Raw genomic sequence first — 22,220 nt, 5'->3', positions numbered from 1 at the left:
TGAGCTGGTTGGTGATGGCCGAGATGGACTGCCAGCTGCAGACTGAGCCTGGGGCCTGAATCCTTTCCAGTCAGCAGGGGCTGTTCCCAAATGCCATCCCCTGGCTCATAACTCGGTAAGACTGTGTTCCTCCAACCCAACCCCAGGTGCAGCTTTGGTGCTCCTGTGTGCACCTCTCGCCTTTGCCTCCTGAGACCATCCTTGTGTTGCAGCTCAATAAAGTCCATTTTGGTGTTTATTGGTTTTGATTATTGCGTGTAACAAAAGTACTGCTCAGTTTCTCTAAACTATTGCCCTCCTTCAATAGCTGCATCCCCGGTCCAAAATTTATGTTCCCAGACAATCCTTTTCCAGCAGGAAACACCATTTTCCTTTTGCGGGTTGTTGGCGGGGCGGGGCCGCGCTGAGGGAACGGGGGCGGGGCCGCGCCGAGGGGCGGGGCCGGGCTGAGCGGGCGGGGCGGGGCCGCAGGGCCAGGCGGGCTGGGATTGGGCGGAGGCGCTCGATGCTGATTGGGCAGCGCTGCCGGCCCGCGGTATAAAGGGCCGGCGGGGCGGGTGTGGTCGGTTGTGTGTGAGGGCTGAGGGTGTGGCCCCGCTGCTGCCCGGGCTGCGGAGGGGAGAGCGCCTTGGCCAATGGGTTATGGACTGGGGGAGCCGGGGGGCGTTTAGGGGCGCGTTGTGCTGGGCAGCGGGGCTGGGTAAGCCCGTTACCTGCCGGGTAACCCCCGGGGGAGCCGTGGCAGGGCTGCGGGGCTGTTGCTGTCTGGGTGTCTCAGGGTTTGCCTCGGAATCCCAAAGCCTTTCCCCGTGCAGGGTTACGAGGTAAGGAGTGGTCTCAGTTTCTCGGTGCTGCATTAATGCTTTTTGCTCCTTCTCTGTGCAGTTGTGCCCTCCCTGGGGCTCAGCTCAGGTCCGTGCCCCGCGGCTGGTGGAGTGTGGCGAGTTGTGCTTCCTGCCGGGCGGGAGCTGCCTTGGGAAGCTGCTCTGTCCCCACGGCTGTGCCGAGCTGGGAGCTTGGACAGGGAAGGGCAGGGCCCGTCCTGCCGGTGAGAATTGGGTTGGGCTGGGGGAGGATGGAATGGAGTGTGTGCCTGTTAACTCCACGGAGAGCCAACAGCTGGGAGAGACCCCGAGCAGGTTTGGTGCCATGAGAGCAGCTTCAAAAGACCTTGAGTGTTGGAGAAATGTCCAGGAGAACTGGTTTCCTTTTTTCAAGGACAAGGTGGTTGCTGTGCTCTTCAGAAAAAATACTCCCCTTGGGATGTCCAGGGTGAGGAAATGTTGGCCCCGTGTGGGCTGGAGCAAAGGTGTGTGGGTGCCTGTGTGTGACAGCCGTGGGTGTGCAGGAAGGGGGTTCTGGTGCCATTGGAGCTGCCAGGGAGCCCAAAAGGGCACAGTTGTCTGAAAAAGGCAAAAGCTCTGTTGGTCTCTGTTGACACCTGCACCAAAGGAGATGCAGATTTACCCCCTCTTGCTTGCAAACTTCACAAAGCTCCCAGCAAAGGAAGCTTTAGATTCCAACTCACCTTTATGCTGAAGGTTTCCTTGCTCTCTCAGCAGGATGTCGAGTGCCACCATGTCCCTGAGGTCACCCTTTCTCCTGTTGGGAGAGCACGAGGTGGATGGAGAGGATCCCCAGGCATCTGCAGGCACAAGGAACAGCCCTTGTGAGATGGACTTTCAGGGTACCATGGGTAATGTGCCAGCTCTTCTGGTGGAGTTTTGTCTGCTGTATTTGAAAATAAAGAGAAAAACTAAAGTCAGGTCTGTTCTGGAGCGTGTTACACTTGTGCAAAGCTCCTTCCCTCTGTTTATGTTCTGTTTTGGAAAGCACAGTTTGGGGTTCCTGGGCACTTGCTGTTAAACGATCCCATGAAAATATTTTGTACTGAAAGTGGAAAGGAGCTGTCTGTTGGAGGTCAGATGTCCATGATAAAAACTTTGTTTTTTCACTCAGTAATCTCTTAAAATACCTTAGTAGGTAGGAATGCCTGTCTTCTAAAACTTACCAACTGAATCTTAGAAATTTCCTTGAAGAGCTGATTTCAGGCAGCAGAATTGGCCCCCAGGAGGGACTCTGTGCCTGCTCTCCCGTGGCTCCAAGGGATCTCTGGCCCTTCACGCCGGCACCGAGATTTTCTCGGGAAGGGCCTCAGATCCCCGGACCAGTCTGGGACACAGGCAAGATCCCCCTGCAGTTTAGGACCAAATTGGCCCCCTGGAGGGACAGTGCTGTTGGTGCCCCCCGGGTTGGGGCACCCCGAGGACTCCAGCGCGCACCGAAAGGATTATTCGGGGAGATCCTCGGGGTGCCCGGCCCTGGGGAGCTCAAAGCAAGGTCCCTGCCATGGATTCAGGCATTGCTGAGAGTATCCCAGGGGTCCCTGTCCCTGCTAGACATGGAGCTCTCTAATGGGCTGGAATTGGGTGATAAAAGTGGTGCTCCAAGTGTCACAGAAGTGTGGGACTGGGATTAAGAACTGAGCAGTGAGGGTCCAATTGGCTGTTTTCTCTGGAATATAATGGTAAGAGCTGCAGGAGTGCCAGGTGTGTGTTCCAGTCCCCAGCATTTGGTTTGCACATGTCCTGGTCAGACACAGGTCCAACTTGCTCAGTCCTTAACACAAGAGAAGGAGAATGAAGGACTGGCAGTGTTCAGGTGATTGGTGTGACAGGGGTTAACCTGGGAAAACATTGGGGAGTTCTTCAGTTTCTCTATTTGCCAAACTCCACCAAACCTCTGTTAGGAAGGGATTGACGGGAGAAGTTGAGGCAGAAATGCAGTTGAAAATGGGATATTGACACTGTAATTGCTGAAACTAAATGTGACCAAGCAGCAGCTCTTGTTGTGCAGGGAATAACTCCTGTCAGTAGCAAGGTCCCCACTGAAGTGGCAGCTGCAGTTGTTCCTGTGGTGTGGGCCAGTGGAGTTCCAGGAGAGTGGAAGAGGGCAGAACCTGTAGGTACTTTACCCCTATTGTGGGATCTCTCCTGGTAAGGCCAAGCCAGTATCCTTTAAAATCAGAATGCCAGCTTGGGTTGATTGCAGTAACAGCTGAATTTGCTCCTCCTGGTTTGCTTGTAGGACATGAATGCAAGAACCTGCCAAGAAAACCAATGGCCAAGGGGATTGATTAGTGCAGGACCTGAGAGAACCCCTTGAAATAACCACCTGGAGTAGTTTCCAGGATTAGATTGCAAAGATGGCCTTTGCTGCATCTCCTTGAGCAAGGAAAGCCAAGAAACCTTTGCTTTTGCAGGTGAAAATCTGGAGAGCGGGAAGGAAGAAGAGAAGCCCCGTGACTCCTCCCTGACCCCCAGACAGCCCCTGAACTGCCTTCCTGGGAATGGTGGGATGGGCTGGACTCTGGATTGCTCCCTCTGGATGTGTGGTAAGACTGTTACAGGCTGTTTGAAGAGTTGGCATAAAAATTTGCTGCCTTGTCTAGATGGTGCAAGGGACATCCCTTAAGCAGCTGCAGCATTCCCTGAGGAGAGCTCTGGGTGTGCCAGATGTGTCAGAACTGTTGGCAGCATCTTTGGTGGGGAGGGCAAAGAAAGGCCAAGGTGTGCAGTGACCCCCCTGAGAAGGGACTTTGAGTTAATGGCATCCCTGCAAGTGAACTTTGTGGGCTGTTCCCCCTGCAGGGCAGGTGACAGGTCCCAGCTACAGTGATGGGAGAAATAGTTAACAGAGAGCCCCAAAAGCTGGAGATCCTCTTGGAGGCTCTTGGCAAAGAGAGTTTGCTGAGTTCCCCCTGACAGAAGGACAGTGATAGCTTTTGAGTGCTGGTAGATCCTTTTAATAGACAGCCTTGAGTGTGTCCTTGTTGCACCAGTAGGCCTTGTCCGACTCCCCATATTCCAGGAGATATACCTATTAAAGTTTCAAAATGATGTTCATAATTCTCTGATGGCTTGAGGCTCTCCCCTGCAGGAACTCCAGGAACTCCTGGTGCCGCCTGGGCCGATGGATTGGACGCCCCAGCCCCTCCGTTCCTGCCCAGCCACTGGGGCCGTGTCGAGTGGTGGCACTGCCAGCCCTGCAGGGGAAGTGGGAAGGGCCTCTGCAGGTCTTGTTGGTCACATTTCTAGCAGGTAAAGTTGCAGAAAAAGAACCTGGGGTTTCTTCTCCTTGAGTTAAGAAAGCTCCTTTAGATCAGTGAGCAGAACAAAGTGGATCCTTCAGAGTTCCCATCCATGTTTGTGTCTCAGCCTGTGTTAGGATTCAGGGCTGTCAGTTGTTGTCACTGAGGAGTCAAACTGTGCTTTAAATCGTGAGACACTGGCCTGATTGCCAAGTGTCAAGAAAAAAGGGGGAATGGTATGTGAGTGTTGAGATGTAACAAGGGCTAATCCTTTTTGCAGTGGGATGTAGCCTGGAACCTGCACAGAGCTGAGCTGAGGGATTTAAAGGGACCACCCAAGGGAGGTGAAGAAAGAAGGAAGAAGGAACTGAGGCATCAGCCAAGCAGCACCAAGTTCCTGTGTAAGCAGGTGAGTTGTGTTGAGGTTCCTCAGGCAGGCACTGAGGACTTGGAGGGCTCCAGGCAAGGGAAGACCTGGGAAGCTCCTCGGTGAAGCCCCTTGGAAACCTTATAAGGGTAGGTGTGTATGGTGATGAGTGTTGGAGAATGTCCTGAATGTGGAACAGGAATGCACGGAAGGAAAATGAACCCTCCTGTAATGCTGACCCCTCCCATCAGCTGCAGTGGAGACACCTCTGTGTGCCCTTTGGGAGCGGATTGCCAGGACACCCGTCGGGCTGGGATGATTCCATATCATAGAAATAAAAGGTTGCCTGGCTTACAAAAGTTGTACATTGAGTCTTGGAGGCTTCTCTGAAGAGCTGATTTCAGGCAGCAGAATTGGCCCCCAGGAGGGACTCTGTGCCTGCTCTCCCGTGGCTCCAAGGGATCTCTGGCCCTTCACGCCGGCACCGAGATTTTCTCGGGAAGGGCCTCAGATCCCCGGACCAGTCTGGGACACAGGCAAGATCCCCCTGCAGTTTAGGACCAAATTGGCCCCCTGGAGGGACAGTGCTGTTGGTGCCCCCCGGGTTGGGGCACCCCGAGGACTCCAGCGCGCACCGAAAGGATTATTCGGGGAGATCCTCGGGGTGCCCGGCCCTGGGGAGCTCAAAGCAAGGTCCCTGCCATGGATTCAGGCATTGCTGAGAGTATCCCAGGGGTCCCTGTCCCTGCTAGACATGGAGCTCTCTAATGGGCTGGAATTGGGTGATGAAAATGGTGCTCCAAGTGCAAAGGAAGTGTGGGATTGGGATTAAGAAATGAGCAGTGAGGGTCCAATTGGCTGTTTTCTCTGGAATGTGACTGTGAGAGCTGCAGGAGTGCCAGGTGTGTGTTCCAGTCCCCAGCATTTGGTTTGCACATGTCCTGGTCAGACACAGGTCCAACTTGCTCAGTCCTTAACACAAGAGAAGGAGAATGAAGGACTGGCAGTGTTCAGGTGATTGGTGTGACGGGGGTTAAACTGGGAAAACATTGGGTAATTCCTCAGTTTCTCTATTTGCCAAACTCCCCCAAACCTCTGTTAGGAAGAGATTGAGTGGAAATGTTGAGGCAGAAATGCAATTGAAAATGGGATATTGAAACTGTAATTGCCTAAAACTAAATGTGTCCAAGCAGCAGCTCTTGTTGTGCAGGGAATAACTCCTGTCAGCAGCAAGGTCCCGACTGAAGTGGCAGCTGCAGTTGTTCCTGTGGTGTGGGCCAGTGGAACTGCAGGAGAGTGGAAGAGGGCAGAACCTGTAGGTACTTTACCCCTAATGTGGGATCTCTCCTGGTAAGGCCAAGCCAGTATCCTTTAAAATCAGAATGCCAGCTTGGGTTGGTTGCAGGAACAGCTGAATTTGCTCCTCCTGGGTTGCTTGTATGACACGAATGCAGAACCTGCCAAGAAAACCAATGGCCAAGGGGATTGATTAGTGCAGGACCTGAGAGAACCCCCTGAAATGACAACCTGGAGTAGTTTCCAGGATTAGATTGCAAAGATGGCCTTTGCTGCATCTGCTTGAGCAAGGAAAGCCAAGAAACCTTTGCTTTTGCAGGAGAAAATTGGGAAAGTGGGAAGGAAGAAGAGAAGCCCTGTGACTCCTCCCTGAGCCCCAGCCAGCCCCTGAACTGCCTTCCTGGGAATGGTGGGACGGGCTGGACTCTGGATTGCTCCCTCTGGATGTGTGGTAAGACTGTTATGCCAACTTTGCAAGCAACCTGTAAGAATTTGCTGCCTTGTCTAGATGGTGCAAGGGCAGCCTTTAAGCAGCTGAGGAAAGCTCTGGGTGTGCCAGATGTGTCAGAACTGTTGGCAGCATCTTTGGTGGGGAGGGCAAAGAAAGGCCAAGGTGTGCAGTGACCCCCCTGAGAAGGGACTTTGAGTTAATGGCATCCCTGCAAGTGAACTTTGTGGGCTGTTCCCCTGTAGGGCAGGTGATAGTCCCAGCTACAGTGATGGGAAAAACAGTTAAAAGAAAGCCACAGAAGCTGGAAATCCTCCTGAAGGCTCTTGGCAGGCAGAGTTTCCTGAGTTCCCCCTGACAGAAGGACAGTGATAGCTTTTGAGTGCTGGTAGATCTTTTTAATAGATAGCCTTGTTGCCCCAGTAGGCCTTGTCCAACTCTGCATATTCCAGGGGATATACCTATTAAAGGAAAAAATGTTCCTAATCCTTTGTTGGCTTGAGGCTCTCCCCTGCAGGAACTGCAGGAACTCCTGGTGCCGCCTGGGCCGATGGATTGGACGCCCCGGCCCCTCCTTTCCTGCCCAGCCCCTGGGGCCGTGTCCAGTGGTGGCACTGCCAGCCCTGCAGGGGAAGTGGGAAGGGCCTTTGCAGGTCTTGTTGGTCACATTTCTAGCAGGTAAAGTTGCAGAAAAAGGACCTGGGTTATGTTATTCTTGAGTTCAGAAAGCTCCTTTTGATTGTTGAGCAGCACAAAGTGGATCCTTCAGAGTTCCCATCCGTGTTTGTGTCTCAGCCTGTGTTAGGATTCAGGGCTGTCAGTTGTTGTCACTGAGGAGTCAAACTCTGCCTTAAATTATGAGACACTGACTTAGTGGCCACGTGTGAAGAAAAAAGGTGGAATGGTATCTGAGTGTTGAGATGTAACAAGAGCTGATCCTTTTTGCAGTGGGATGTGTAACATGGAAACTCCCCGGAGCTGAGCCAAGGGATTGAAAGGGACTAACCAAGGGAGGTGAAGAAAGAAGGAAGAAGGGAAGAAGGAAGGCAGTAGCCAAGCAGCATGAAGTGGCTGTGTAAGCAGGTGAGTTGTGTTGAGGTTCCTAAGGCAGGCCCTGAGGACTTGGAGGGCTCCAGGCAAGGGAAGACCGGGGAAGGCCCTCGGTGAAGCCCCTCGAAAACCTGAAGCCCCTGGGTCTTTCTGTGAGCCTGAGCTATTGCAGCCCTGGGGATGGCTTTGGTTTCTTTATCTCCTCAGAGTAAAACTGTATGGGGGAGTCTGATCTCACTGATTTTTGTACCATAACTGAAACGTGGAAGAAAGTTGACCTTGTGTAATTTCCCAACTGACTTGGCCGGGTTGAACCAGCAGTGCCAGATTGTTGTAGTGTGCAGGTTATTGTTTGTGTCTGAGCTGTTTGGTGTTTATTTACCAAGGGAGGCCATGGAATGCTGTGGTGTTTTTGTCCCAATATTTGGAGGTAGTGCCCTGAATTAGTTGATTTCTGCCTCGCTCCCTGATGTCTGAGTTTGGAGGTGTAACAGGAACTGGTAGTTTTTGCAGTGGGATGTTCCCTAGAAACTGCATGGAGCTGAGCCAAGGGATTAAAGGGACTGAGCAAGCAAAGTAAAGAAAAAATGAAGAAGGGAACTGAGGCAGCAGCCAAGCAGCACCAAGCTCCTCTACAACCAGGTGAGTTGTCTTGAAGTTGATAAGGTGGTCACTGAGAACTTTGGGGGCTGCAGGCCCAGGTGACCACCAGAGACCCCTGATGGAGCCCCTCAGAGACCTTAAAAAGGTTTGTGTTTATGGGAGCAGGTGTTGGGAATGTCCTGAATATGCAACAGGAATGCAGGGAAGGAAAATGAATCCTCCTGTAATGCTGACCCCTCCCATCAGCTGCAGTGGAGACCCCTCCATGTGCCCTTTGGGAGCTGATTGCCAGGACCCCCGTGGGGCTGGGATCATGGCAGGGTGTTGTAAGCAAGGAATGCCTGGCTTCTAAAACTCACCAGCTGAGCCTTAGAGGCTTCTTGGAAGAGCTGATTTCAGGCAGCAGAATTGGCCCCCAGGAGGGACTCTGTGCCTGCTCTCCCGTGGCTCCAAGGGATCTCTGGCCCTTCACGCCGGCACCGAGATTTTCTCGGGAAGGGCCTCAGATCCCCGGACCAGTCTGGGACACAGGCAAGATCCCCCTGCAGTTTAGGACCAAACTGGGCCCCCTGGAGGGACAGTGCTGTTGGTGCCCCCCGGGTTGGGGCACCCCGAGGACTCCAGCGCGCACCGAAAGGATTATTCGGGGAGATCCTCGGGGTGCCCGGCCCTGGGGAGCTCAAAGCAAGGTCCCTGCCATGGATTCAGGCATTGCTGAGAGTATCCCAGGGGTCCCTGTCCCTGCTAGACATGGAGCTCTCTAATGGGCTGGAATTGGGTGATAAAAGTGGTGCTCCAAGTGCTAAAGAAGTGTGGGATTGGGATTAAGAAATGAGCAGTGATGGTCCAATTGGCTGTTTTCTCTTAAATGTAATTTGTAAGAGTTGTAGGACTGCAAGGCATGTGTTCCAGTCCCCAGCATTTGGTTTGCACATGTCCTGCTCAGACACAGATCCAACTTCCTCAGTCCTTAACACAAGAGAAGGAGAATGAAGGACTGGCAGTGTTAAGGTGATTGGTGTGTCAGAGGTCAAACTGGAAAACCTTGGAAAATTCCTCAGTTTCTCCATTTGCCAAATTCGCCTAAACCTCTGCTAGGAGGTGGTTGATTGGAAAAGTTGAGGCAGAAATGCAATTGAAAATCGGGCTACTGAAACTGTAATTGCTGAAACTGAATGTGTCCAAGCAGCAGCTCTTGTTGTGCAGGGAATAACTCCTGTCAGCAGGAAGGTCCCCACTGAAGTGGCAGCTGCAGTTGTTCCTGTGGTGTGGGCCAGTGGAGTTCCAGGAGAGTGGAAGAGGGCAGAACCTGTAGGTATTACCCCTAATGTGGGATCTATATGGGTAAACCAAAGCCCTTAAAATCAGAATACCACCTTGGATTGGTTGCAGGAACAGCTGAATTTGCTCCTCCTGGTTTGCTTGTAGAATGTGAATGCAAGAACCTGCCAAGAAAACCAATGGCCAAGGGGATTGATTAGTGCAGGACCTGAGAGAACCCCCTGAAATGACAACCTGGAGTAGTTTCCAGTATTAGATTGCAAAGATGGCCTTTGCTGCATCTCCTTGAGCAAGGAAAGCCAAGAAACCTTTGCTTTTGCAGGAGAAAATGGGGCAAGCGGGAAGGAAGAAGAGAAGCCCCGTGACTCCTCCCTGAGCCCCAGCCAGCCCCTGAACTGCCTTCCTGGGAATGGTGGGACGGGCTGGACTCTGGATTGCTCCCTCTGGATGTGTGGTAAGACTGTTAGGGCAACTTTTCCAACAGCCTGTAAGAATTTGCTGCCTTGTCTAGATGGTGCAAGGGCAGCCTTTAAGCAGCTGAAGCATTCCCTGAGGAGAGCTCTGGGTCTGCCAGATGTGTCAGAACTGTTGGCAGCATCTTTGGTGGGGAGGGCAAAGAAAGGCCAAGGTGTGCAGTGACCCCCCTGAGAAGGGACTTTGAGTTAATGGCATCCCTGCAAGTGAACTCTGTGGGCTGTTCCCCCTGTAGGGCAGGTGATAGTCCCAGCTACAGTGATGGGAAAAATAGTTAAAAGAGAGCCCCAAAAGCTGGAAATCCTCCTGGAGGCTCTTGGCAAAGAGAGTTTGCTGAGTTCCCCCTGACAGAAGGACAGGGATAGCTTTTGAGTGCTGGTAGATCCTTTTAATAGATAGCCGTGAGTGTGTCCTTGTTGCACCAGTAGGCCTTGTCCAACTCCCCATATTCCAGGAGATATACCTATTAAAGGAAAAAATGATGTTCCTAATTGTCTGATGGCTTGAGGCTCTCCCCTCAGGAACTGCAGGAACTCCTGGTGCCGCCTGGGCCGATGGATTGGACGCCCCAGCCCCTCCGTTCCTGCCCAGCCACTGGGGCCGTGTCGAGTGGTGGCACTGCCAGCCCTGCAGGGGAAGTGGGAAGGGCCTTTCCAGGTCTGGTGGATCACATTTATAGCAGGTAAAGTTGCAGGAAAAAGGACCTGGGGTATGTTCTCCTTGAGTTAAGAAAGCTGCTTTTGATTGGTGAGCAGAACAAAGTGGATCCTTCAGAGTTCCCATCTGTGTTTGTGTCTCAGCCTGTGTTAGGATTCAGGGCTGTCAGTTGTTGTCACTGAGGAGTCAAACTGTACTTTAAATAAGGAGACACTGGCCTGACGGCCAAGTCTCAAGAAAAAAGGTGGTATGCTGTCTGAGTGTTGAGATGTAACAAGGGCTAATCCTTTTTGCAGTGGGATGGAGCCTCGAAACTCCCGAGAGCTGAGCCAAGGGATTTAAAGGGACCAACCAAGGGAGGTGAAGAAACAAGGAAGAAGAGAACTGAGGCATCAGCCAAGCAGCACCAAGTCACTGTGTAAGCAGGTGAGTTGTGTTGAGGTTCCTCAGGCAGGCACTGAGAACTTGGAGGGCTCCAGACAGAGAAGACCTGGGAAGGCCCTCAGAAATCTTATAAAAGTAAGTGTGTATTGTAGTAAGTGTTGGAAAATGTCGTGAATGTGGAACAGTAATGCAGGGAAGGAAAATGAATCCTCCTGTAATGCTGACCCCTCCTATCAGCTGCAGTGGAGACCCCTCTGTGTGCCCTTTGGGAGCGGATTGCCAGGACACCCGGTGGGCTGGGATCATGGCAGGGTGTTGTAAGCAAGGAATGCCTGGCTTCTAAAAGTCACCAACTGAGCCTTAGAGGCTTCTTTGAAGAGCTGATTTCAGGCAGCAGAATTGGCCCCCAGGAGGGACTCTGTGCCTGCTCTCCCGTGGCTCCAAGGGATCTCTGGCCCTTCACGCCGGCACCGAGATTTTCTCGGGAAGGGCCTCAGATCCCCGGACCAGTCTGGGACACAGGCAAGATCCCCCTGCAGTTCAGGACCAAATTGGGCCCCTGGAGGGACAGTGCTGTTGGTGCCCCCCGGGTTGGGGCACCCTGAGGACTCCAGCGCGCACCGAAAGGATTATTCGGGGAGATCCTCGGGGTGCCCGGCCCTGGGGAGCTCAAAGCAAGGTCCCTGCCATGGATTCAGGCATTGCTGAGAGTATCCCAGGGGTACCTGTCCATGCTAGACATGGAGCTCTCTAATGGGCTGTGATTGGGTGATAAAAGTGGTGCTCCAAGTGCCAAAGAAGTGTGGGATTGGGATTAAGAAATGAGCGGTGATGGTCCAATTGGCTGTTTTCTCTTGACAGTAATGGTGAGAGCTGCAGGAGTGCCAGGTGTGTGTTCCAGTCCCCATCATTTGGTTTGCACAGGTCCTGGTCAGACACAGGTCCAACTTCCTGAGTCCTTAACACAACAGAAGGAGTGTAGCTCCTTGTTTTCCTGTGTCTTTGGTGAGGTGTTGACTCAGTACCTTTCTTGGAGCTGCTGTTGGATGAAGAGGTGCCCCCAATTCACCTGTAAGGGCCTGGTTTTCTTTCCTGCTTCTCCTAGCTTTTCCAGGAGATGAAATTCCAGTGCTACAGAAGAGATGGCTCGTGGTGCTCCCAAAAGGAGCCTTTGTGCCTTCAGGTTAAGTTGTGTTGCCCCTGGAGCTGTTGGGAGAAGCAGAGGGTTGTCAGGGAGAGGCCTGGAATGATGTTGCTGTGGCACAGATGTTGCTCCCTGGCAGGTTCTTGGGTTGGATTCCTTGGCTGCCACTTGGCAAGGCCTGGAAGGGCCTCAGTTGTGTAGGGAACCAAACCTGGAATGGGAAAGCAAAGGGTGGGAGGTTCTGGTTTCAGAAAGGATCATTGCCTTCTCTTTCTGAAGGGACAGTGACCTGGTCCACCTGTGTCAAGAAGAGCAAGTGGGCTGTGAAGGTTGGGAGCAGTCTGGAAGGTTCCTCGTGCCCAAAGGATCCTGGAAGTGCAGCTCTGGAAGAGTCAGGAATAATGACAAGTGCCCCAGTTCTCGTGAAACTCAGATGTGTAAAACATTTATGGAGCTAGAATTCCACAGCATTGAGCTGTTGGGTCCCAAATAATAGTGGAGGGAGAGGCAGAGAATCCCCTGCTGCTGGGGCTGAACTGTCTGCAGTGAGGGGGCAGGACTTGGCCCTGATGCCTGAGTGCTCTCCATCCCCCCAGGCTGGATCCCAACTGTCAGCCCCTGGCTCCATCCCTTGAGAAGATGGTGTTCCTGCAAGCCCAGCTGCTGTGCTCGTGGTCCTGGGGGTACCTCCTGCCCTGGCCTGCTGTGACTGTGGTTGTGTTGCAGCTCAATAAAGTCCCTTTCTGTGGTGACTGTGTCATTTTGGTGTCAGTTCCTCACCCCTCTTCCCCTGCCCCCGTGGCTGCATCACTGGCTTGTGCCTAAATGAACTCTTCCCCTGCAGCAGTTCCCTGCTGCTCTCAGACAGGGTGGAGCTGAGGCCCCTGAGCCAAGGGAAAAAGGATCCATCCAAGGCAGGCCAGTGCTCACCCCCTGCCTTCCTCCAGCCTCCCGTGTTTCCAGTTCCCATCCCTGCTGGACACACAGCCTGTTCCCAAACAACCCCTGTTCCTGTTCTCTCTCTCTGTGTCTCCCCTCACAACTCCCCTCCTCTAATCTCCAGGTGCCCAGGCCCCTGTTTTTGAGGGGCATTCCTGGGCTGCTGCCCCCCCATTCCTTAGAACTGAAGTGCCCAGAGCCCCAAGTGCAGAGAGGTCTGCAGGGAATCAGTGCCCAGAGCTGCCCGTGCCTGCCTGGGTTCCTGCAGTTCTCCTTCCTGTTCTCCCTGGGCTGGAGAGACCTGCCTGCCCTGGGTTTATTGGAGCAGAGGGATGGGATTACATTGGTGCAGAAGGGATGTTCACAGACACTCCTTTTCTGACAGGCAGTGCCATTTCCCTTTTGCCTTTCCCAAGTTTTCCAAGTGCTGCCCAGCACTGGGATCCATGTGCTGGGACAGTGACTGGCAGGAGGAAGGGGAGCCTTGGCCTCACCTGCCCAGCTCAGGTGGGTGGCACAGAATGGGGGTGGCCTGGCAAGGCATGAACATATTTCTGAGTTCTGGAGTGCCTTGAAAGCTTTCCCTGTCAGGTTTCTCTCCCTCATTTCCTGGGCTCCAGCATCCCAGGTGTCTCTTCCTTTGCCCAAAGTCCAGTGGCAGAGGATGGACTGACTCACAAGGGGGGTTTGGAATGAAAAGGGTTCTATTCAAATTGGGCAAGGAATGCAGTAAGAAAGATGAGCCTCCTTTTAATGCCTGAAATAGAGAGGAATGAAAATGCTGGAAAGTTCCCATTTTATTTGGTGTCCCCCTGGATTTTTCATGGCTCAAACTCTCTAGTGAGCAATTGAAGAGAAGGGTGAAGGGCAGGAGCCTTTGACTTGCCCAGTGCCCTTAATTGCCTTGTTCTCCTCTCTTCCAGGCCAGGCCAAAGCCCTGCTCCAGCCCAGCTCTGCCAAGTGCCCTGGGCTGGGAGCAGCCAAAGGCAAGAGGCTGCAGCCCCGCCGGCCGGGCTGGGGGCTCCTGGTGCTGCCCGTGGGGTGGGGTAAGTCACAGGGACACGTTTCTCTCCTCCTGCCTGGTGGCATTTGCTCCCTGGGCACTGGATGTGTGAGGAAGGAGGGAGTAGCAGGGAAGGGGAGTGTTTCCCAACTGTCTGAATGTTGCCCCCAGGTCTGGGATGGAGCAGCCATGGGGGTGGTTGGGTTTGGCCTGGGCCGGTCGGGATCAGCCATAAAGGACCCACCAGACCCTGAACCCTCCCTGGACATGTCCAGCCCCTCAAGTTGTTAATTTTCAACAGAGGACAAAGAATTGGTACTTGCTTCTGATTTTTGTAGAATTTCCTTTGGAAAGATCAACCAGAGAGTGTATCAGTGCAAAGCATCTTTTTAGGTCTTTGTTTGTTTGTTTGTAATTTCCTCTCTGGCTTCAATGAGTTTGGTGTGCTCCTGTTAAGGAAGCAGCGTGTTTTTACCTTGAAATTTGGGGTGGTTTGGTTTGTTTAGGGTTTTTTCCCCCACTGACTCGGGCCTTCCAACTTCTGATGGACTGGAGTGATGAGTGCTCTTAGCACAGGGTATTTCTTAATATTGTGTGGCTTTCCCTCAGCTGTGGGTGAGGAATTGTGCAAGCAAGGCCTGTGTGCCCGTGGGTGTCTCCCGTGGGTGTCCGTGTGGCAGGGCTGGGACAAGGACTCGTGCAGGGACCCAGCTGGCACTGGAGCTGCTGCCATCCTGAGCCACTGCCAAGGGCTGGGGAGAGACCATCTGGGAGGCTGTTCCCAGGATTCCATTGGGAGCTGGATCTCCCTCCAGCTGCAGCAGCCAGGGGAGGGTTCTTCCTTGTGCAGCCCAGTGGCTTCTGCTCAGGCTGGCCCAGAGTGGGGCTGGGGCAGGTTCTCCAGGGAACTGGAGCCAGCCCTGAACGGGGCTCTGGAGAGCAGGAGCTGCAGGGACTGAGGTTTGCAAAGCTGGGCTGAAGTTTGTCAAAGCAGCAGAACATTCTCATTCTGGTGGGTTTGTGGAGTCCGTGTTGGTGCCCAGAGAACTGGGTCAGACTGGGCTTTGTGGTGCCAGAGCTGCCCCCCTAAATGTGGCAGGCTGTGTGTGCTGGCAATGAAGTGCTGTCCCAGAGGCTGATGGTTTCTGTCTCCAGGTGTGCCCAGGACGCTGCTAATGCCCAGGGATCTGCTCTGGGTCCAGGCTGTCCGTGCTGGAGGGCCCTGGTGGCTGCAGTCCCTGAGCCCACAGAGACAGAGAGAGCCCCGGCCCGAGGGGCCTTTGGCCCCTTGTCCTGAATTTGGGGTGAGCCTGGGAGCGTGTGGAGGGTGAGAATGAGGGCTGTGCTTCCAATGCATCATCCCTGGGAAGATCCTGTTGTTCCAGAGCGCTGGGGACAGTTTGGGCTTGGCAGCTTCAGAGCTGGGTTGGAGCAGCCCCTGGAAAGAATCAGGAGAGTGGAGGTTTGTCCCAGTGGTGCTTTCACACCCCACTGGACAGTCTGGGCTTTGTGTTTGTGGTTGTCCTGTATTTGCACTGCAGATAAGGGGCCCTTCCCAATTCAGCCCAGTAGATCCTAAGGGCCCTGACAGGAATATTTGTTCTTCCCTTCCTTTGGAATAATTTAATCTCCAAACTGCCACGAGCAATTCCTTAATTTCTCCTGGAGAAAACCAAGTGTCAGAGGCAGTTTCCAAGGAGGCCAGAAGTGTCTTTGGGGCAGAGAGTGCTGCCAGCTGCGTGTGCCTGTCCCCAGCCTGGCACTGCCCACAGGGACACACTGGGCACTGACCATGAGAGGGAACAAACCCACTGCCTGCCAGAGGGTTTGTCCTGGGCCAGTCAGGCCTGGGGCAGGAATTGGACTGGGCAACTCCATCAGCTGCTCTTCCCTCCCCCACAAAGCCCCATCCCCTGGGCATTAATGACGTGCCCTGTGCCCAGCGCTCACTGTTCACCCAACTGAAACCAGAGCAAGGCTTGCTTTGCTTGGAACAACTTAAAGGAACTTGAAAACAAAATAAATCACTTTTGTCTTCTTTTTTTTTTCTTCTAGATGCTGGAATTGGCTCTCTGGGTGTGTGCTGAGCTCTGGCTGCAGGGGACTGTCAGGCCTTGGTGGCTGTGAGTTCCTGTTCTTCTCCCTGGGAAACTGGAAACAGTTATTCCTTGGATTGCAGAAATGTTTTCTGAAACCTGTCCCCTTCTTTGTGCCTTTTGCTGACAGATCTTCTCTTTCTGCCTTTGCATGTACAGCTGTTCCCTGCTGTCCATTCCCTGGCCTGAATTCCTTGAAGCTCCCAGCTGGGGAAACCTGGGATAACATGGCAGGGACAGAGGTGACATTTGTAGCTGCAACCTTGGGGTAATTTGGAGGGGACCCAGCAACTGTTTGTGTAGGAAAAGGTGAGGTGCTGCAGAGGGGAGGGAGGTGCATTTTGGAGGGGTCCCACTGAGGGGGGAGTGGAGAGCCAGGGCTGGAGTGTGAGTTCTTAAACAGGGAAGAGGGGAAGGATGCTTTGGAGGGAAACACTCAGGGAATGTGTAGGGATGGAATGGAAATTTGGGGTGTCAGGAAGAGAAAATGGGTGATGTAGAGGAAGGGAAATGTTGGGGGTAAAACTTGATCTCATCTGTAGAGGGCAGAATGACCATTTAGAGGTGCAGTGAGGCAGTCAGTGGTGGGCAGGGAGGGAAATTCTGTTTGTAAACTTTGGTGTCATGTGGAGCAGAGAATGTACATCCTGAGGTAAACTGGGGTAATCAGTTGTGGACATCTGGGGAAAATTATAGGGGTAAACCTTGAGGTAATGTCCAGAGCAGAGAAGGAATATTTTGAGTTCAAACTTTGGGGGTTTTGAAGGAGGTTATCTCCAGGGGAGAGAAAGGACATCATGAGGTCAACTGAGGTAATCAGTGGTGGCCAGGTGGGGACATTTAGGGCAGAAATCTTTGAGGCAATCTCCAGGGTCCAGAATGAATCCTGAGAGGTGCAGAGGAGGCAATCAGGAGTGGACACCACAGTGGGCCCAGGGAAGGTTCTGGGGGTAAAATGTGTGGCAGTGTCTGGCAGAGAGAATGAACATTTGGGGATAAACTAAGGCAGTCATCAGTGGACAGGTAAAACTTGAGAAACTCTCCAGGGTTGAGAATGAATATTTGGAGGTCCAAAGGAGGTAGTCAGTGGTAAGCAGGTGGGAATAAATTTGTGGTATTCTGCAGGGTAGAGCATGAAAATATTTAGGTATACATGAGGTGATCAGATGTGGAGAGGTAGGGAAAATTTTGGGGGTCCCACTTGAGCAAATCTGCAGGGCAGAGAATGAATATTTGGAGGTCCAAAAGAGGTAATCAGGAGTGTACAGGTAGGGAAGACTTTTGGGGTTAAAAAGGAGGTAGTCTCTAGGGAGACAATGACTCTTTTGTGTTCAAAGAGAGGTAATCAGCAGTGGGCTGGAAGGGGAAACTTTGGGGGTTAAAAAGGAGGTTCATTCTGTCCAGGGCAGGGAATGAACACACTGAGGTAACCTGAGGTAATGAGTGGGGACAGACCCAGAAAACTGTGGGTGTTAGAGTTCAGGGAATGTGCTGGGAAGAGAAGGAATGTGTTGAGGTGAACTGAGGGTCCCTGCAGTGGCCAAGCAGGGAAATGTTGGGCTGAGCCCTGAGTTGCTCCTGTGTGGGGCGGCTGCAGCGAGGCCGAGCCCTGGCCCTGGTTTGCCAGCCATGGGCAGGGGGCTCTGTGCCAGCCGGGGGAGCAGCGGGGCCCCCGTGGCAGAGAGGGCAGGGGGGCTGTGGAGCTGCCCCGGGGGGAGCGGGGGGGCCTTTCCTGGGCCGCCTCCAGCCCCCCTCGATCCCCGGGGCTGCGCTGCCCCCCGAGGCTGTTTGGGGCAGAGAGTGCTGCCAGCTGCGTGTGCCTGTCCCCAGCCTGGCACTGCCCACAGGGACACACTGGGCACTGACCATGAGAGGGAACAAAACCACTGCCTGCCAGAGGGTTTGTCCTGGGCCATCAGGCCTGGGGCAGGAATTGGACTGGGCAACTCCATCAGCTGCTCTTCCCTCCCCCACAAAGCCCCATCCCCTGGGCATTAATGACGTGCCCTGTGCCCAGCGCTCCCTGTTCACCCAACTGAAACCAGAGCAAGGCTTGCTTTGCTTGGAACAACTTAAAATAACTTTAAAACAAAATAAATCACTTTTTTCTTCTTTTTTTTCTTTTAGATGCTGGAATTGGCTCTCTGGGTGTGTGCTGAGCTCTGGCTGCAGGGGACTGTCAGGCCTTGGTGGCTGTGAGTTCCTGTTCTTCTCCCTGGGAAACTGGAAATAGTTATTCATTAGATTGCAGAAATGTTTTTTGAAACCTGTCCCCTTCTTCCTGCCTTTTGCTGACAGATCTTCTCTTTCTGCCTTTCAATTTACAGCCTCCTTGTAGCTCCCAGCTGGGAAAACCTGGGATAACTGAGGAGGGACCGAGATGAAGGTTTTATCTGCAGACTTAGGCTAATTTCTAGGGGATACAATAACTGTTTGTGTGGGAAAGTGTGTTTAACCACATTGGCCCAAGTTGTGTTTGCACCAGCTGGGGCCAGAGGTGCCAGGCAATCCAAAGCAAACCCTGCTCAGCCTCTAAATCCCAGGGGAAGTCCTCCAAGCTGCTCATTGACGGACTAAAGATACATTGCAATGGAACCAAGAGCACTAGTAAGTTTCCTGAGAATCCCAGTATTGCTGTCCTAGAATTTTTAACAGTTTTTTTAAGCTTTTTATGACAAAAATTACTTTCTTCCTTTGATTGAGTCCCTCAGTAGGATTTGGGATTTCTTGGGATTCTGAATCCCTCCCAGTGGCCCTGACACTGGTCAGAGCTGACAGGACAAACAGAGTCAGAGCTCCTGGCAGGCACAGGGGCTTTCCCCCAGAGTGGATCCAACTGCTGCCCCCCAGCCTGGCCAGGCGGGATCTGCTTTGGCTCCCGGCTCCTGCCAGAGACAGAATGTGTTCCCTTGATTGGAATGAGGATCCCGTAGCTTCATCTGCTGGACGTTCCCTGGGCAGCTGATCCACTCTGCCCCATGTCCTGCTCTCAGTTCCTGCCCAGCCAGAGCCAACTGTGCCAAGGGCACGAGCACTCCCAGCCTGGCTAGGGAATGGGGGACTGGCTTGTGCACAATTCCCCTAGAAAGTCAAACGAGGGGACTGTTGGGCAGCGGCTTTGGCCGACACGGCAGCACAAAGATTGTTCTCTTCAGGGGGCCCAGGTTTGGGTGCCGGTCTCAGCTTTGCAGGTTTGGATGAATTCTACCTACAGCCCGCAATTCCATGGGGAATTCCTGCTGGAACAGCCTCCCAGTGCCTCCTGGAGCCCGGATGTTCCCCCGCAGAGCTGCCGCTCTAACGCCAGGTTGCCAGGAAGCAGCCACGGTTCCAGGTTTGCTCAGCGGGATCGGGACAAGGACAGGTTGATATTCCACAGACTTTGCTGTTTATAACCCTCCTCCCCCAGCCCCGCCGGTGTCCCTGGGGGGACTTGAGCGAGTTCCCTGGAATTGGGCCGGTTTTCCGCCCCGGGCCGGGCTCCAGGGGATGTGTTGGCCCAGGAGAAGGCGGGGGCCGGACGCGCTCCCCGGCCCGGGGCGAGGCAGCCCCTGAGCACGGGCGAGGACGTCTGTCCGGGCGGGAAGCCGCTGTCCCTTGGGAGCCTCGGGAGCGGCCCCGGGGAGTTCTTTTCCCCGAGGAAAGGGATGCACAGCCCTGCCTTCAGGGCACCTCGGCTCTGACCCACCTGTTCCAGCTGTCCACGGGTTCTGCAGGTGCGGTTGGGTCCCCGAAAAACTGCGAATTGCATCCAAGCCCAACTTTCTCCGAGCACCCCCTTTTCTTTTCAGGCATCTCCGAGGGCTCTGGCTCGGGATTTAGTGCCGCCGAGGGCACATGGCCCCGGCTTCAAGGCTGCTGCTGGCTGCTGGCCTCCGGCTGGAAGGGCAGGGATTTGGGGCGGGCGGGACACACGTGGGGGGCGCGGGGCAGCTCTGGGAGGTGGGCCCTGGGAATGGCTGCCCGCGCTGCTCTGCAGCCCCGCCGTGCCGACACTGCCGGGTGCCAGCTGGATTCTTTGGGTCCTTTGGGGCTGTCGCTGGGGCGTGTCCAGGGTGAGGCATCTCAGGGGGCCCGTTCAGAGCAGCGCCCGGCTGAGGAGCCGCGGGCAGCCCTTTCCCCGTGCCCACCCCGGTGCCCGTGGCTGGTTCCCCCCCCCTCGGATGTGCGTTTGGCGGACGAGCCCTACTCGGGAGACAAATCCATCTTGTGCCCGATGGAAGCGCTGGCCCGGGGCTGCTCCATCCCTGCTGCCAGGAGCTGTGCTGCGGCTGCGGGCGGGATTGCCTGAGCTCCGGCCGCTCCGGAGCGCCGGGACCCCCGCAGGGCAGTGCAGGGCACACCTCCTCCATCCCCTGGCAATAGGAAGCCCAAGCAGGGCTGGGTCACTCTCTGTCGCTCCGGCCTCCTCCCGGCCCGCGTTCCCTGCCCAGCTGGGACTGCCCAGGGAGCCCCGAGAACGTTCCTGGCGGGAAGCGGGAGCCGCCGAGGGCTCCGTCCAACTCCGGGCCCGAAAAGCGGCCCCAACCTGAGCCCCCCCCGGCATTTTGGGATCCGAAGGCTCACCTGGAGGAGACGCCCCCCCGCAGGCGGGACCAGGCGGCGACACTCGACCGACGCCTTTGCCTCGGAGCGAGGGAACCCTCCGGACTCGGTTGGCTCCTTTATCCTTGGAAATGAGCTCGGAGGTCACACGAGCACCTTGGCAGCCGTTGGGTGAATCCCGGACAGGGCCGGAAAACCTCCCTGAGCAGGGCAGTGATGAATTGGTGCCCGTCCCCAGCCGGGCACAGCCCAGCCGGCCGCGCTCCCTCCGGCTCGTGGCTGGGAAGGGGGGATTTAATGCTGCAGAGATTTAATAAAAGCGGCTTTCCTGACTGTATTTGCCTGCGGTTCTTCCCTCCTTTGACTCGCACGGCAGCGTCCGGTTGGAGCGTTTCTTGGTTTCCTCTGCTGTAGCCGTTTCCCTCCCAGGCAGGACCTTCCCTGTCTGCAATTAAAGATGGGGGATTTTTAAAAAGCTGGGGGTTTGCCCGGGAGGGTACGAGTTGCCGAGGAAGCGGGGCAGAGGAAGGAGAGCTTCAGGTCTCACCTGGCAGGTGTCAGCTGAGCTGCCCCTTCGGGATGGCGGGGCAAAGAACTGCTGTCGGCAATTGCCGAAGTTCCGCAAGCAGAGCTGGGAGCAGCCTGTGCCCGAGCCGCGGCACGGTCAGTGCCAGCTCCTGGGGCCGCCTGTGGACAGACACAGGGACACGGGGACAGACGGGCAGCTCTGCTCGGGGTCCCGGAGCACGGGAGGAACGAGGGAGCGGCTGCCCCCGTTCTTCCCTGCCCCGGCAGGGCCCCGGCTCCCCGCGGCCGGAGCGGGCCCGTGGCCGGAGCCCCGGCGGGCCCCAGAGCCCTCGTTCCCGGGGGGCACTGCGGGCGGGAACCTCCTGGGGCCGCGGGGAATGGGGAGGCGGGCGATGTTCTTCGGGGAGGGGGGGGGGGGGGTGCGGTGGCCTCGGGGGTGCCCGAGAGGGAGGAGCTCCGATCCCGCGGGGGGTGCGGGCGACACCCGCCCTCGGGGGTCCCGGGGTCGGCCCGGCGTGTCCCCGCGCCTCGGCCGGTCCCAGCCCCGGCTCCGCGTCTGCACGACGAAAGCGCCGCCGTTCTCCCCCGACCGGGCCCCGGCAGAGCCCCGGCCCGAGCGGCCCCGCCGCGATCGGCCCCAGCGCCCGGCCCGGAGCGGCTCTTCTCGCCCGCGTTGCCGGGGCACAGGCGGCGAGGCCGGACTGGGATGAGCCCGGTACCGATCCTGGTTTCCGTCCGGATGCCGAGCCCCATCCCAGCCCCAAGCCAACCTCGGTCCTCCGGTCGCGGTCCCGGTCCTGGCCCTGATCCTTGTCCCGATCCTCCTGCCGAGATCCATCGCCACCCTCGGTCCTCCGACGCGCCGATAGCTCCCGCAGCATCCCGGTACGAGCTTCTTCCACAAACGCGGGGCGAGCGCGGCTCTGCCGGCTTTAAACGGCGCGGGCGGGGCGGGGCCGGGGCGGAGCGGGGCCCGCACAGGTGTGCGAGGCGGGGCCCGTCCAGGTGCGCGGGGCGGGGACGGGCAGGGGGCGGGTCGGGGCGGGGGTATTTAAGCGCCGCAACTCGGCCCCGCTGCCATTTGCTCGGGCAGTGCGCGGGGAGGCAGCAGCGCCGCGGGAGCCTCTCGCTGCCGCGGCTCTTTTTCTTTGCTTTTGCTTTTCCCTTTTCTTTTACTTTGTTCCCGTTCCTTCGTCCCCTTCCTTCCTCCCCCCCCCTACCCCCCACACCCTCCCCCCCCCAAACCCCCCCCCTCCCTCTCCCCCCCCTCCTTCCCTCCCCAACCCGCTCGTGCCCGGCGCCCCCTCCCTGCCCC

General features: G+C 55.5%; 1 protein-coding gene and 1 long non-coding RNA gene across 15 annotated transcripts in view; one reads left to right on the top strand and one right to left on the bottom strand.

The window, feature by feature from the left end:
• LOC135416638 (uncharacterized) overlaps window positions 1-10,527 on the top strand; it is a 414,600-nt gene extending 404,073 nt beyond the window's left edge. For 9 of the 14 annotated variants that reach the window (XR_010431633.1, XR_010431639.1, XR_010431637.1 and 6 more), the window contains 3 exons: window positions 7,765-7,893; window positions 9,458-9,589; window positions 10,118-10,527. The gene's annotated coding sequence lies outside the window, so the exon portion shown is untranslated. Of the gene's footprint in view, window positions 1-6,072; window positions 6,261-6,704; window positions 7,075-7,764; window positions 7,894-9,457; window positions 9,590-10,117 lie in introns of those variants that run through there. The other 5 variants (XR_010431646.1, XM_064659922.1, XR_010431640.1 and 2 more) reach the window with 4 other exon arrangements.
• Window positions 1-22,220, bottom strand: part of LOC135416659 (uncharacterized) — a 70,460-nt gene that overhangs the window by 28,946 nt on the left and 19,294 nt on the right. The gene's annotated exons all lie outside the window — the stretch shown is intronic.

The sequence above is a fragment of the Pseudopipra pipra genome, chromosome 6, assembly GCF_036250125.1.
Source record: "Pseudopipra pipra isolate bDixPip1 chromosome 6, bDixPip1.hap1, whole genome shotgun sequence".
NCBI classification, from domain to species: Eukaryota; Metazoa; Chordata; class Aves; order Passeriformes; family Pipridae; genus Pseudopipra; species Pseudopipra pipra.
This window is presented reverse-complemented; position numbering and strand designations above follow the sequence as displayed.